The sequence below is a fragment of the Equus quagga genome, unplaced genomic scaffold, assembly GCF_021613505.1.
Source record: "Equus quagga isolate Etosha38 unplaced genomic scaffold, UCLA_HA_Equagga_1.0 203_RagTag, whole genome shotgun sequence".
Taxonomy (NCBI): Eukaryota; Metazoa; Chordata; class Mammalia; order Perissodactyla; family Equidae; genus Equus; species Equus quagga.
The window spans coordinates 9,357,490-9,373,385 of NW_025798627.1; the positions used below are offsets into that span (position 1 = coordinate 9,357,490).

Here is a 15,896-nt window from a genome sequence, read left to right on the forward strand (position 1 = left end):
CAATCTTCCTCTTTTTGCTTGAGGAAGATTCTCCTTGAACTAATATCTGTGTCAATCTTCCTCTATTTTGTATGTGGGTCACTGCCACAGCATGGCTGATGAATGGTTTAGGTCCATGCCTGGGAAGTGAATCTAGGCTGCCGAAGCAGAGTGCGTTGAACTTAACAACTAGGCCACAGGGCCAGCCCCTTGAACTTTCTTTTTAATCAACTCTACAACTGACACAGCTTGTCATTGTTGAATCCATTTTTAGACACCCAGAAATGGATTCTTCCTGTGAGTGACATCACACAGTTGGATTGGAAGTTTCCTGTTCCATCTCCAGAGGAGATGACAGAGTGTGGCTTTAAGGAGATACTGGGTAGGAATAATATAATTGATTTTGTTTGATGGTAATCTGAGGTTTCCCCTGGCAGAAAGATGTACAAAAGTGTGCCGTAATATTTAAGAAGCACATAATGCTTTCTATCTCAGAACCACACTGAGAGATTTAAGCTTGAGGCTCCTATGAGGAGAAAAGCTGCCTTCAAAGATCTCAGCTCCTTTTTCACTTTTTATGTTTTTCCAGCAAAGAGCTCAAACTTGGTACTTCTACAAATGCATATTTGTTAGCTGTATTGTGACACAATGTTTCCCAAATTCAACTAAGGAAAATGCCCTTCAGTCCTGTAATGTTAATACTCTTTCCCTTTTTATGGCACCCACCATCCATTACTACCCCTCAATCTCAGCAGGGTTGATTTATTTTCCAGGGATATTTTCTCTCTTAGATGACCACAGTTGATGGTGGATTAATCCACTCACATGAACTGTGCTAAAGTTTTATAGGAATTGTGGACATTCTGGCAGGTAAGTAATCAGAAACACCCTTTGGCTCCCCTCAACTACCAGGTGCAGACCTTGCCTCTTGGACTGAGAAGCCTTTCAGTGAGTCAGAAGAACAGGTAATTGCATTAATCTTATGTAAACCAGTCACCAGGAAACACTTGCTATTTATTCCACAATCTATTCTCCCTCTTTCATCATCACCATTTGTGTTCCACCCATACAGCAAAGCTCATCTAAGAGAAAAAACATTGCCAGCAGTATTTACCTTCTGCTCAGCATGAGAACGTTTGTCTTTGTGCAGTGAATACGTCTATTTATAAGCAAACAGTAATACTCTGGAAAGAAAAATGAAGTATGTTAATAAACCCTTGTCCACACAATAAATACTGTTGTCTTTTCCTTATAAATAGGATATGATTGACTCTGACACTGGACCAGACACTGGAATTTGTTTTCCGTTAGTGATGGTGGATTTTCACAGATACACCCACACTTGCTTGGCTCATCGCTGGTGACCTTAGAACTAATTTGAGACGCAGTTGGCAGGGGGTTAGGAATGTAAGTCAGACCTGGAGTCTTTAATGTTGTCCAAGTATGTTCTTATTTATGAGGTGATGTGAACTGGCAAAACAGCAACTCCATCATTGTTGCTTTTAGGAAAGTCTCATATAATCATTTACAAATGAACCAGAACAAACCACACCTAACCAGGCCATAGGACCTGACCCCGCTCCTCACTGAGGGCACCCAGATAACCTTTGCTATCTTCTCCATCTTAAATTTCTCCCCAAACTCTTAAGAACACAAGATATAGGGAAGTCTTCTAGATTTCTTCTTTTTGTTGCCCTAATGCTCCCTGCATATCTCCTGCTAAATTTAAATAACAGGAAACTGTTGTGGTGGCTGGGCTTTCTAGGCTGACTTACTTTGGTTCAGCTCATTTAATTATTAAACTAAATACTGTCTGAGCTAACTGCTCCCACTTCAATTTTGCTGTGGTTTCATTCCTTCATTAGCTTGAGATCCACTACACACTCTTTGTCAGAATTAGAAATGTCTATTGAACATAAAACAAGAGCATATCTGAGGAGCAAGGCTACTTCAAATACAGGGAGTGAACACTGAGACTGATGCCCAGCAATTCTTTCTGACTCTACAGCCAGTGGTCATGCTTCCTACTGAAGTTAAGAGAAATTTTTGTTGCTGGTGTCCCACAATGGGACCACATCAGAATTTTTCAATGCATGCCTACTCAATGGAATAGAAGTATAATTGGAAAAGGGCCACTAGCATCATGGTTCAGGTAATTTATAGATTAGAGTTTTTAGTGGTCTGGCTTGGAAGCCCAGCCGCCATTTTCTAATCTGACACAGGAACACATTTGCCCATTGAAATAGTCAGCTTAACGTTCAACCCAATGATATTGTTAGAAACTAACAAGAATACAGGTGCACAACAGAGAGGCAAGGGAAGGTCAAAATAAACCCAATACATGAATAGACACACTTTATACGGTGTATAAGGATATATTTATTTAGGGATAGGGAGTGAGAAAATGAATTTATGGGTTAGCAGAGTTGACTAGTTATGGTGGTTCTAGGTATACTTTTATACTTTTAGGGGGAGAATAATAAGGAACATCTTTTGAGTGAAGGTGACTGTGCAGTAATTCAGAAAAGCTGGACAACTAATTCAGGAAGAATAACTTTCCAGTGCCATGGTGTCCAAGGGCCTGGGTTCAAACTTGAAAAAAAAATCATTTTACTGCCCTTCGGCGATTAGCCAAAATGCTACAGGCAATACTGATATGTTTCCCTGTTAAGAACCATGGACCTAGATGATCTTTAAGGTCTCTTCTAGTTCTGTAATCAGAATTTTCCTTGAAAAGATATTATTCTACTTATACAGCTAGGAAGATTTAGCAATTTCCTCTTGCTTTTCTAGCAGAAAACGTACTTCAAGAAGTGGGGTTGCAACAGGCGAACTATTCACCCATAGTCCTTTGTTGGAGTAAAAGTTATTCTAGGATTTATTCCCAAATCCCGGCTGCAGGAAGCAACACATTAGGACTGGACCACAGCGCCCTCTAGCCTGCACGCCTGCAAAGCCAGAGGCTGGGTTTTCTAGGATTCTGTAGAAAAGCAACCGGCTTTGTTCGTAGGAGATTTTCTTCACACAATATGTTTTCTTATCATTTGTTTATGTAACTTATAGACTTCAAAAGTGTTGCTCCCTCTTCAAGTTAAAGGAAACTACTATTCATTTTAGGGAAATTAATAACACCACACCCAAGACCTGCTCCGCAACACTTAAACATTCCTTGGCAGTTTTAATTTTTAAAATCTGACTTCCAGATATTTTATCTCCACTAAGGAAAGAAGTTTATAACAAAACATCCTCATGTATAAGACAGACTCACCGAGTGTATTACGATCACATATTTGGAAAAGTAAATGGACATGCATATAATATTAGATGGAACCAAACTGCGTTTCTTTAAACTGATCTACAAAAACAGCTTTTTTGCATGGTTCACTCTAATGTCTAAAAGGATAAATAAGAAACTAGGAAGAAACTAAGGAGGGAAGTGGGAACGGGGAGACAGGAGAGGCACACTTCTTTTTCTACATATATTCTTTGAAGTCCAAGGATCTTTTTACCATATTCAAAAAATTAACATAAAAATTTTAATAGGAGAAAAAAAAGATGTGGTCATAAATTTCCTTAGACTAACTTATTTTCTCCTCTTCCCATATTTCTCGCCATACTCTTCTCCCTCTCTCTGTCAGAGTTGTTTATTGAATTAGCTGACAATCTATTGTTTTCAAACTTCTGGTAAAAAATTTTTAGAAACATAACCTAAGGGAATTTATCATTTGATTACGGAAATATATACGTGCACAGGTTTTTATTGTTTTAGGATAGTGGAAAATTTAAACAACGTAGATGGGAGATGGTATAAATAAAATATGATGCATTCATCTATCAGAATACTGTGTAGGCACTGGGGGGTTTTTTGCTCTTTTTTTGGGTATGCCTTGTAATATTTTTATTTTATTTTTTTGATAGCTGGACATGATATAGTGGGTAAAAGGAGCCGTAGTAACAGACTTTCAGTAATGTGGTAGTAAGGAACGTGTGTGGGGGCAAGCATTCTATAGTCCTATGATGAGGTCTCAGTCTTTTTTTTTCTTTTTTCAATTGAAGAATAATTGACATATAATACCCTGTTAGTATCAGGTACATCATAGTGACTCAATATTTATATGCATTATGAAATGATCACCATGATAAGTCTAGTGACCATCTGTCATCATACAGAGTTATTAAATGCTTTTGATTGTATCCCCATGCTGTGCATTACATCCCCATGACTTATTTATCTTATAAGCGGAAGCTGGTGCCTCTTAGGTCTCGGCCTTTGGGTGAGCCTATGACTCTGGACTGTGAACTTCACAAGTGTTTCTCAGTTTTTGTCTCCCCTTTTAGGTGGGAGAGGATGGCTGGAGAGGACTGATGTTGGGTATTTCCCTTCCCCCAGGTGGAAGGCTAGAGCTGACTCGAGTGGCTATTTCCTTTCCCCAGGGTGAGTTAGGCTCTGGTTTAGTTTCTCCTGAGGGCAGGCCTTGTTTACGAACAGAGTGATCTGGCATATTTCAAAATGGGTCCTTTTTCCTTCCCCCTGAAGGAAGGAAGCAGGAGGGGATTTTTCTCTGACATTTACTGTGGGAATCTGCTCAAGCTCCTGGAGGTAAATCTCACAAAATTATGGGGGCCTCCCTATGACGGGGTCCCCTGGAGTTTTTCACTCTCAGACTTGTCCACACTGGGCCTCCAGCAGTTCATCAGTTACAGTTCAGGTTTTCCCACCTGGCACTGGTTCCTGAACTGGTTTTTGCTGGGGAACCTCTGCTCTGGTAAGTCATAACTCCTTGTATTCACCTGTTGGTCTCTCCAATCTTAGGGGCAGAAATTTGCCCTGTGTCCTTCCATCTCTTATGGATCCAAGAAGAACTATTGATTTTCCAGTGTGTTTAGCTTTTTACTTGTTGTTAGGATGGAGTGGCTACTGCCAAGCTCTTCAAATGCAGAACAGGAAATGGCTCGAAATCAGTTTTTAACAAGCCCCTGAGGTTCTTCCTAATGAACATTAAAGGATGTTAGTGGAGAAATGGAAGAAGTCTACAGGGCAAAGGAGAACAAAGGAAGGAAGCCAGGGGGTAGGAAAGGAAGGTAAAATACCAGGAGTCCCTAAATGGAGACAGTGGTCCAAGAGAGAGCCCCTCTACAGAAGGTGTTAGGGGCAGTGGGTGTGAGGAAGGACTGCTGTGAGGTGCCAGGAGTGACACTGGATCAGAGACCTTGGCAGCCAAGAAACTACTCAGACTTCCTATGAAAGAAAACTTTACATTGCCTGCACCCAGGACCTGTGCCTGCCAATCATTCGACTTGCACTCTGGGAAAATTGTCAATGTCTGTACTGCGTTCTCACCAGTTGATTGTCCAGTATGACAATGCCAAGTCCACGCCACCAGTCTTTGTTTTCTGCCACTGAGTGGCCGCCCACTGTAGACCTCTCCTTGCAATGTCCTTAGGGCACCTGTCAGCCCAAGGTGACCTACTGGTGTGTTGGTAGTATGGGAGGGATGGTGCTGACAAATTGATTGTGTTTGAGGACCCTAAGCTGCAGCAATGGGGCATTGACGCCACTGTTCTGTTTGAATGCATAGGAACAGGTCTGGAAGGAAATATACCAAATTAGGATAGGCCACGTTGACCTCTCCATTGGAAATTTTTTCCCCAATATTTTTTTTTTTAAGATTTTATTTTTTTCCTTTTTCTCCCCAAAGCCCCCCCTGTACATAGTTGTATATTCTTTAGTGGTGGGTCCTTCTAGTTGTGGCATGTGGGACACCACCTCAGTGTGGCTTGATGAGCGGTACCATGTCCGCGCCCAGGATTTGAACCAATGAACACTGGGCCACTTGCAGCAGAGCAGGCGAACTTAACCACTTGGCCATGGGGCTGGCCCTGCCCCAATACTTTTATACAAGATTTCTTTGACTTTGCTTCTAAATATCAGTCCTTTAATGACTATTCATGGCCTTAATTGATTTTCAGTTAAAATATATTAATTTTCCATTTTCATTTTTATTTTACTGAAGTTATTTTCTTTGGGGGACAGGTTTTCTTTTTTTTTTTCCTTAAAATTGCCACCTGGGCTAACAACTGTTGCCAATCTTTTTTTTCTTTTTCCTGTTTTATCTCCCCAAAACCCCCTGTACTCAGTTGTATATCTTAGTTGCAGGTGCTTCTAGCTGTGAGATGTGGGATGCCGCCTCAACATGGCCTGACAAGCAGTGCCATGTCTGCGCCCAGGATCTGAACCCTGGGCCACCGCAGCGGAGCACCCGAACTTAACCACTCGGCCATGGAGCCGGCCCCATGGGGGACAGGTTTTCTGCGTAAATTTTATAATAAAGGGTTTTTTTCTTTGATGATGGAACATAGTATTTCACCTTTATTTGGGTGTATTACTATTACCAAAACTAATTTTCACAGGTCAAGTTTGCATTTTTTCAAGGAGATTGACTTCTTTCATTAATTTTAGTCATATTTTTTAATGTGTAAAGTTTTTAGCAATTTTTCAGTTTTATTTGCATTTATTATTTCTTCTAAGAAAGCCTAAAGTTTTCTAGGTTAGCGTGTGCAGTTATCCCTCAGCCAATTTCCTGTTATAATGAAGTGGGGTCTGGACCACGTGGCGAGAAAGAAGAAGGAGGCAGGTGCAGGAAAGGAGTTAGACTTGACAGTGGGAAGATGAGAATGTCTGTCTGAGAGCTTCTGTTTTCCCCCATGATGTATGAGGCAAGGCAAGCAACTAAGAATGAAAGAGGAGAAGGACATGAGCAAGTTTTTGGAAAGAGGAGAATGTGCGATGTAGTTATTTTGAAGACAGAAGTCATCGTATTACAGAAGTAGGGCAGGACTGTTGGCTGGTGTTAAGTGTTCTTTTGAGATTTGTGGTCATGGCTTTTAAGCAAGACCAGCTGTGTATTTTTCTCCCACTATGTTCAGCTGCTTGAGTTCAGGAGCATGGCAGATGGTTGAGTTTTACCTGAGTTGGAGTTTGGCAAGGTGTTCACAGCTGAGGGAGAAAGCATTGCTCTCATAATTATCTCTTTTCTCTCCTGCATCATCAAACTTTTACTCATTGAGTATTTCCTTTGGTATAAAATACATCCAGTAGCTATAATCCTTAACAACAACAACAAACACAAAACAAAATACAAACAAACAAACCTTCCTTTTACCCTACTCCTCTGTAAAGAGCCAAGCTACCACCCCATTTATCGGTTCCTTTCACAGCTTGACTTCTTAAATGAGTTTTCTGTAGTCTCGGCTCCATTTCCTCACTTTACATTTTCTCCTAACCCATTCCAGGCAGGCTTCTCTCCCATGACTCCACTGAGACTGTGTTTATCATGGAACCCACCCTTGTGCTGAATTAATAGTCAGTTCTCAGTCCTCATCTTACTTGAACTCTCAACATTTGGCCTCTTGAAATGCTTTCTTCTCTCGGATCCATTGACACCATACACCCCAAACTTGGAGCCGAAATATAATGTCAAACCAGTTGCAAAAGTGTACAGCAGAGATCTCTTGAGGTCAAACCTCCTACCCAGATATGCAAAAAAACCTTCAGGACCCACAGCTTGTTGACCTCCTCCCGTTTTGTGTGAATTTCACAAAAAATTCATATTGTTCTGCTAGATTGGTAGAGAGGATTTGCTCATACCCCTCCCCAATCTGACCTTCCTAGTCTTTTAAGAGATGCTGACGTATCCTTCCAACTTGTCAGAGGGTGAAGGGGGGCTGGAAACTAATTCTTCATCCAGCAAGAACCTGGAGAACGAGCTGCTGTGGGTGCTGAGGCGTGAGGCTGACTTTCCAAAGCACAAGCTTCACTGATTAAGAACAACTTCTGAATGTCTCCACCTCCGATAATGACTGTATTCTTCTCTTACGTTCTGAAAAATTTGCGCTGGAGTTGCTGCAGAGTGGGGTCTGCGTCCTGAGCGCGGCGTCCGGCGTCTGGGCCTGGAGCGCGGCCGGGCGGAGGGGCGCCGCGCCGGGGCTTCGGGGACCGGGGCTCAGCAGCGCCTCCTGGGCCGCCGCGGTGTCACCCCGCACGCGCGTGCCGCCGCCAAGCGGCCGGGGACCAGGAGAGGATGTGGCTGGAACCTCTGGCTCCTCAGCGGAGCTGGGGGGCTAAGCCGGCTCCGGTGACACCGCCAGCACCCCCACAGGAAGTGATTTTAATAACAGTGGTCACATGTGTCGCTAGAAGGTACTGTGATTAATTAGCAATTGTAAAGTATTATATAAACATCAAACACGGATAAAATAGTGAAATAACTGAAAACTAGTCTCTGAGATTTAAGGAAAAAGAAACCACACTTATTGTTTTGTATTTTAATACGTTTCCTCCTAGTTTATTTTGGAAGACTAAAAATACCAGACCCATGATCCTAAGTTTTTCAAGTGGGAAGAACTCTTTTTAACATAAAATATTTTACAGGCCTTTATGTGACTGAGTTTATAAGTAGTATGTCTTACTGAGAAAATACATCAGAAAAAGCTATATTGATTTACTAATATATTTAAATAAACCTGTATGTTCTTAGTCACGTGCTGCAGGTGGTGTGGTGAAAGGCCAGCTTTAGAGTAAGGTTGGTTGGTTTCTAATCCTGCGGCATCACTTCCTGCTGTGCAGCAAACGTAACTTCTAGGTATCTCAGTTTCCTGCTATTTAAAATGGGGAAAAATAATACTTATTTCACAGAGTTGATCTGACGGTTCATTGATATATGACATGGTAAGCCCTTAGAAGAGTAGCTGGCATATAGTATATTCATTTTCAAAATAACACACATATTTGTGTTGGACTCATTTGTAGTTGACACATGATGTCCGGCAGGCTGTATTAGAGACTAAGAAGTGAAGTCCTGAAGGGCAGGGGCTGTGTTGCTGGTTTACATCTGATTGTAAACCAGACAGACAGATCTGGGTTCTCCTCGTTGCTTTGCTGTTTATAAGCACCTGCCTAAGTTACTTGACCTCCCAGCTGTAACTATCTGTAATATAAATGCAAAATAGTACATACGAATAACTGTAAAGTAGCTGTAAATAGCTGAGGATAGCTTCATAGGTTTGTGGTGAGGATAAAGTGAGCTACTGCACGTAAAGTACTTTGTGTAGTACCGGGCACATACTGCATCAGAGATGTTTGCTGTTAGCAGGAATTCAGACTAGGAAACTGAGAGTTGGAGATGTTAAACAGTCTATATCAGCCTCCTCAACTATTCATGAATGTTATAGCTGGAAACTCCCGCTCAGGAAAGCAACTGGTAACTAATTTCCTTACTTCCTCCTCTTCTTCCCAGTAACTAAACCAGAAAAATGAATTTCTAAGGCTTCTTTTGACTAGGTGTGGAAGACACTGTTGGATGGCTACCCAACAGCTATTCCATTCTCTCTTGCTGTCAGGGCCCCAGTTTGTCTGGAATGAGGGGATAGATTGGATTTTTGTTCCCAATCTTTCATTCCCTCTCTGTAATAGAATTATACATCTAAACCTTTTGGTGTGTGAATTTGTGGCACTTTCCACTGGAGTAGGTAAAGTATATATTCCTGCCTAGTTTGTGATGGACTTGGTCAGGTGATTTGTTTGGCAAATGGGATGTTACTGGACACGACATGAGCAGAGACTCTAAATGTGTTGGTGTGATTTTATCTAACTTCTGATGCACCTACCGTTTGCCATAAGAAGAGTATGCCGTGGTGCCCAGTAGTGCCAGAATAAGAAGATACTTGGGACAGACATGAAAACACACACAGCCTGGATCCAAGTCCAACTGATCCCTGCCAAACCTAGCAGAGTCACACATGACCTGCATGCCCATAATTGAGAAACAAATGCTTATTCTTGCAAACCACTAAGATTTGGGGGTTGCTTGTTATGGAACATTATCACAGTAATAGCTGACTTATATAGGTAGCAGTCTGCCCAGCTCCAGAGGATGAATCATAATTGATCTAAGCTAATCTTATTGTTCTTCTCCGTACACTTGATTTTTCCAGATTCTCTTGGAGCTAGGGGTGGCCAAATGACTCAGAGTTGGCCAATGAAATAGATAAAGATGTCTACTGGGGACTTCTGGAAAAGTGTTTGCTTCCCTGATAAAAGGCACAGTGGGAGCTGGAAGTATTTTTTCTTTCTTCATCTTTGCTTGAAAAGTCAGTGAGTGTCTTGAGACCATAAACTGAAAGGCACAAAGATGAAAACATAACAGCTAAGGATGATTGAGCAAACAAATAGAAATAGAAAGTCTAGAGTTTCTATTTCATTCATTGTAAGAACATTTTAATTTCGTTGTAAGAACAATGAAGCAATTATCTTATGGTTGCCGTTAACCAAAAATGTGGCAGGAACTGATTTGGATACAGAAAATTACCCCCCCTGGTCAACATTAGATGCCACCATGTCAAATGGTGCTTTCTGAAAAGGAAGCTATGTCAAGTGTGGAGCCACACGGTAAGAGCATCTCAGAGTGTTGTTAGGGAGCAAGCTGTCCAAGGTGTTCAAGAAATGAGTGATGTATGTGATACCACCATCTTCAGCTTGCACTGGGTGTATCCTCAGTGTGAGTTTGGAGTGTGTGTACATTGCCAGAAGAAGAGGAAAAATTGTCAACAGGGTACTCCCTACAAGACTTTTCCTTGGCTTAGATGCATGAAGAGTCAAGTACATGAACCGGGGAACTTGATGCCTATGCGGATCATTCTTGGAAAAGCTCTCTAATGAGGTTGAAGGCTGTTCCTTCTGTAGGACCAAAATGTGGAATAGAGGCAAATTGTCCTTGTTCACAGAGGCAATTCAAGCTCTTTCCAAAGCCGGCCTTGAAGGAAGATGTAAAACAGACTTCCTTAGTTGGAGAAAAATCTATTCTTGGTGCTATGCTCCTGCAGAATCGCTGAGTGTTGGAGCCAGCAGCCGTGGGTGGAGGTGCAGCCTCCAAGTGAGCCAGCAGCATGAAATCAGCCTGTTCAATCAGTGCTTCTCCTTTAACCTGGCTGGCAGACCTACCCAGGGGGGACGTCAGCAAGGAAGAAAAGACGGGAAATGGACTCAAGAATACACTAAAAATCCTTGATATCTTTGCTTCTTTGGTAGAAAACAAGCCTTCCCCCAATTTATGTAAGAACCTTAAGGACTACTGACAAACCTAGCATTCTACACTTCTCACTGTTGGCTGTGTGGTAACTGTTTGCTGTCCTTGTAAGATCTCAACAACAGGAGCAACTGGAGTGTGTTCAGAGAGTGCTGGAAACAAGGGCCAGTGATGGTGTCTGGAAAGCATCCTAAATTGAACACTGAATTTTGGAAAACTGAATCTTTTGGCAAAGAGTTTTGTGACCAGGAAGTCGATCTAGTTAACTGTAGGAATGTCTTAGTCTGTTTGGGCTGCTATAACAAAATACCATAGACTGGACAACTTAAAAAAGAAACATTTATTTCTCACAGTTGTGGAGGGTGAGAAATTCAAGATCAAGGTGCCAGTAGATTTGGTATCTGGTGAGGGCCCACTTCTTGGTTCATAGATGGCTGTCTTCTCACTGTGTCCTCACGTTGTGAAAGGGGGGAATGGAGCTCTCTGGGGTCTTTTTCACAAGGGCACTAATTCCAATTGTGTGGGTTCTGCCTTCATACCTAATCACCTCCCAAAGTCTCTCCACCTCTCAATATCATCACTTTGGGGATTGGGTTTCAACATATGAATTTTGGGGGGATACAAACATTCAGTCTCTACCAAAGACCAATTAAATCATCACAAAAACCACAGTAGGAAACTTCTGGAATGGACTCAAAGATGTTCCTAATCTCTTGGGAAATGAAAAAGAATTAATGATGTTGAATCTTAAGGACTGGCTATCAGGAGGACATTTTAGAGATATGATGCCCTCCAGGCTTGATGATCTGATGGTCAGCGTCCCATTGCTTGGAGTGTGCAAGGTGAGATGACATACTGATTTTGTCTCTAGGCTGACAAACTACTTTGTTTGGCCAGATTGGGGTCCCAAGGTGTATAATGCTTGTGGATTAATTACTCTAGAAGATCGAAATTGTGGAGCAACGTCTTTACTGAGACGTGTCTGGTGCAGCTAATGTCCTGGTCTATGTGAGAATTCCCAAGGACAGTGTGACCAAGAAGACCTTAAAGCTGTCCAAGAATGGAAATTCTCATGAACTCACAATAAAGCAATTTATTAAAGGAAATGAGAAGCCAGGAGCCTTCTAGCCTATATATGCTAGTGAAGACGTGGAAAAGATAGGAGAATTCCTTAAAATGGCATCAGAAGAGCTTTTTCAAGAACACCCAACAACCTTGATCCTATTAATGATCAGAGCTGGTATTTAGACTGATCACTGAGACAGCATCTTCATCAAGAGTATGGGGTTCAAGGCAGGGCTATTGTACAGTTTCTCAGAGATGTGGCATTCTGCCCAGCCTGAATTCCATACCAGGTTCATGACTTACATAGCTGTATCAAAGTGGCTGAAGATTTTGTTTCTCCAGAGCAAGTTAAACAATGCTTCTGGCTTATTCAGGAATTCTGTTATCTGTCACAGACTCATACCAATTGTGAAGTTAAATTACAGATGAATGTTATCTACCACGCCATTGCTATAGTGAAAGCCAGTGAATCCAGTTTTGGCAAACCCTAAGGGTTTCAGAGATGCCTTAACCTCTGTACAATGGAAGTGAATTATTGGCAGCTGTTCAAACTCTTCGGGCAAGATTCCTGTGGACTTTGAGAATTATGTTACCTCATCTTTTTTTTATATGTACCCGACTTTTGAGGATACTCTGTCTAATGTATGTTTCTAGTGTTTACAGACACTATGTGTATGTGTGGTAACTATTTACAGAACATGCATCTTTAAACTGTGATTTTTCACCTAGTACAGAGCTTTTACCAAGTTGTAAAAACAAAAACCTCTTATCAGCCCTGGAGCAATACCTGCGGTTATCCCTAGCTACTTGGTTGGATAGCTTAGTCAAAACGCATTTCTAACTGTTAGGAATTACTTTGCATAGTCTATTTGGGTTATATTTTGTTTGTATTTGTCTGAATACTTCTCCTCTGCCCTTCAGGGTTCAGAAGAGTGATGGGAGAAATGAACAGCTCATGATGCAGTTCTTATTATATTGCATAGGATTGGCATTGTATAGCAGAAGTCAATTATTGTACAGTTCTTGGAGTTCATCATCTTCATGAAATGAAGTTTTTTATTTAAATGAAGCTTTGCTAATTTTAAGTGTTAAGCATTTTGCATTAAAATATTCATATAACAAAGTTTACAAAATACCTTTGCTAAAAAAAGTGATGTAGCGTTAAAACACACAAGACAAAAACTAATTGCAAAGAGAAATAGATGAATCCACTCTCATAATTGGAGACTTCAACACCCCTCTCTCAGAATGTATAGATCCAGCAGGCAAAAATCAGTAAGGATATAGTTGAGCTCAACAATGCCGTCAATCAACTGAATATAATCAACATCTATGGACCACTTCACCCAACAACAGCAAAATACATATTCTTCTCAAGCTCACGTGGAACATTCACCAAGATAAATGTTCACCAAGACCACATTCTGGACATAAAACACACCTCAACAAATTTGAAAGAATAGAAGTCATACAATGTCTGCTCTTAGACCACAATGGAATTAACTATAAATCAATAACAGAAAGACAACCAGAAAGTCCCAAGATTAAACATAGAGATTAAACAACACACTTCTAAATATCACACTGGTCAAAGAAGATATCTCAAGAGAAATGAAAAAATACTCTCAACTAAGATGAAAACACAATTTATCAAAATATGGGGGAGGCAGTAAAAGCAGTGCTTAGAGGGAAATTTGTAGCATTAAATACATATATTAGGAAGGAAGAATTTTCTACAATCAGTAATCTAAATTACCACCTTAGGAAACTAGAAAAAAGAAGATGAAATTAAAGCCAAAGTAAGCAGAAGAAAAGAAATAGTAAAAATTAAAGCAGAAATCAATGAAATTGAAAACAGGAAATCAATAGAGAAAATCAATGAAACCAAAAGCTCTTTCTTAGAAAATATGAATAAAATTGATAAGCCCCCAGCCAGACTAAGAAGAAAAGAGAGTGCACAAAGTTCTAATATCAGAAATGAAAGAGGGGATGTCACTATAGATCCCATGGACATTAAAAGGACAATCAAGGAATACTATGAACAACTCTATGCACGCTAATTTGATAATGTAGATGAAAGAGACCAATTCTTTGAAAGACACAATCTGCCAAAACTCACACAAGAAATACACAATCTGAATAGGCCTATATCAATTAAAAAATTTAACCAATAATTAATAACCTTCCAAAACAGAAAGCGCCAGGTTCAAATGGGTCCACTTATGAATTCTTCCAAATTTTTAAGGAAGAAATTATACCAATTATATATGATCTCTTTCAGAGGAGAAAAGCAAAGGGAATCTTCCTAAATCATTCTATAAGGCTAGCATTAGCCTCATACCAAACTAGACAAAGACATTACAAGAAAATAAAACTGTAGACCAATATCTTTCATGAACATAGATGTAAAAATCTTCAACAAAATATTAGCAAATCAAATCCAATGATGTATAAAAAGAATTGTATACCACTGCCAAATGGGATTTATCCCAGATATGCAAGGCTAGTTCAATGTTTGAAAATCAGTTAATGTAATCCGTCACATCAACAGGCCAAAAAAGAAAAATAACAATTTAGTAATCATGAATAGATGCAGAAAAAGCATTTGACAAAATCCAACACTCATTCATGATAAAAACTCTCAATAATCTAGGAATAGAGGAACCTTCCCCAACTTGATAAAGAATATCTACAAAAAAATACTACAAGTAACATCATACTTAATGATGAGAGACTTGAAGCTTTCTTATTAAGATCAGACACAAGGCAAGGATATGCCCTCTCTCCACTCCTTTTCAACAGTGTACTGGAAGCTCTAGCAAATGTAACAAGACAAGAAAAGGAAATAAAATATATACAGATTGGGAAGGAAGAAATAAAACTCTCTTTGTTCACAGATGACATGATCATCTATGTAGAAAATCTGAAAGAATCAACAAAAAAATCTTGGAACTAACAAGCAGTTATAGGAAGTTTGCAGGATCCAAGGTTAATGTACAAAAGTCAATTACTTTGCTATATACCAGCAGTAAGAAAGTGGAATTTGCAAATAAATTTTAAATTTACATAATACTATTTGTATTGGTATCCAAAAAAGAAGAAATGCTTAGGTACAGATGTAACAAAATATGTACAAGATGTATATGAAGAAAACGGCATAATTCTGATAAACAAAATCAAAGAAAAACTAAATAAATAGATATTGCGTGTTCATGGATAGGAAGACTCAATATTGTCACGATGTCAATTCTTCCCAACTTGATCTATAGATTCAATGCAATGCCAATCAAAATCCCAGCAAGTTATTTTGTGGATATTGGCACACTTGTTCTAAAGTTTATATGGAGAGGCAAAAGACCCAGAAACACCAACATAATATTAAAGGAGAACAAAGTTGGAGGACTGACATTACCCAACTTCAAGACTTTCTATGAAGCTACAATAATCAAAACAGTGTGGTATTGGTGAAAGAACAAATAGGTCAGTGGAACAGAATAGAGAGTCAAGAAATAGACCTACATAAATATAGTCAACTGATCTTTGACAAAGGAGCAAAGTGATGCAGTAGAACAAAGATAGTCTTTTCAACAAATATTGCTGGAACAACTGGACTTCCACATGCAAAAAAAAAAAAAATCTAGCTACAGATCTTACACTTGCCACAAAAATTAGCTGAAAATGGATCACAGACCTAAATGTAAAATGCAAAACTATAATCTAAAAGATAACATAGGAGAAAAACAAGGTCATCCAGATGACCCTGGGTAT

General features: G+C 40.0%; 1 long non-coding RNA gene and 1 pseudogene across 2 annotated transcripts in view; both read left to right on the forward strand.

Moving 5' to 3' along the window:
* The window catches only part of LOC124233458 (uncharacterized), a 37,724-nt gene extending 36,539 nt beyond the window's left edge, over positions 1–1,185 (forward strand). For both annotated transcript variants that reach the window (XR_006887055.1, XR_006887057.1), the window contains exon 8: positions 254–1,185. This is a non-coding gene — a long non-coding RNA (uncharacterized LOC124233458). The remainder of the gene's footprint in view (positions 1–253) is intronic.
* A 937-nt stretch (positions 1,186–2,122) lies between these two features.
* Positions 2,123–12,619, forward strand: LOC124233449 (lysine-specific demethylase 3A-like; annotated as a pseudogene).
* The last annotated feature ends 3,277 nt before the right edge of the window (positions 12,620–15,896 follow it).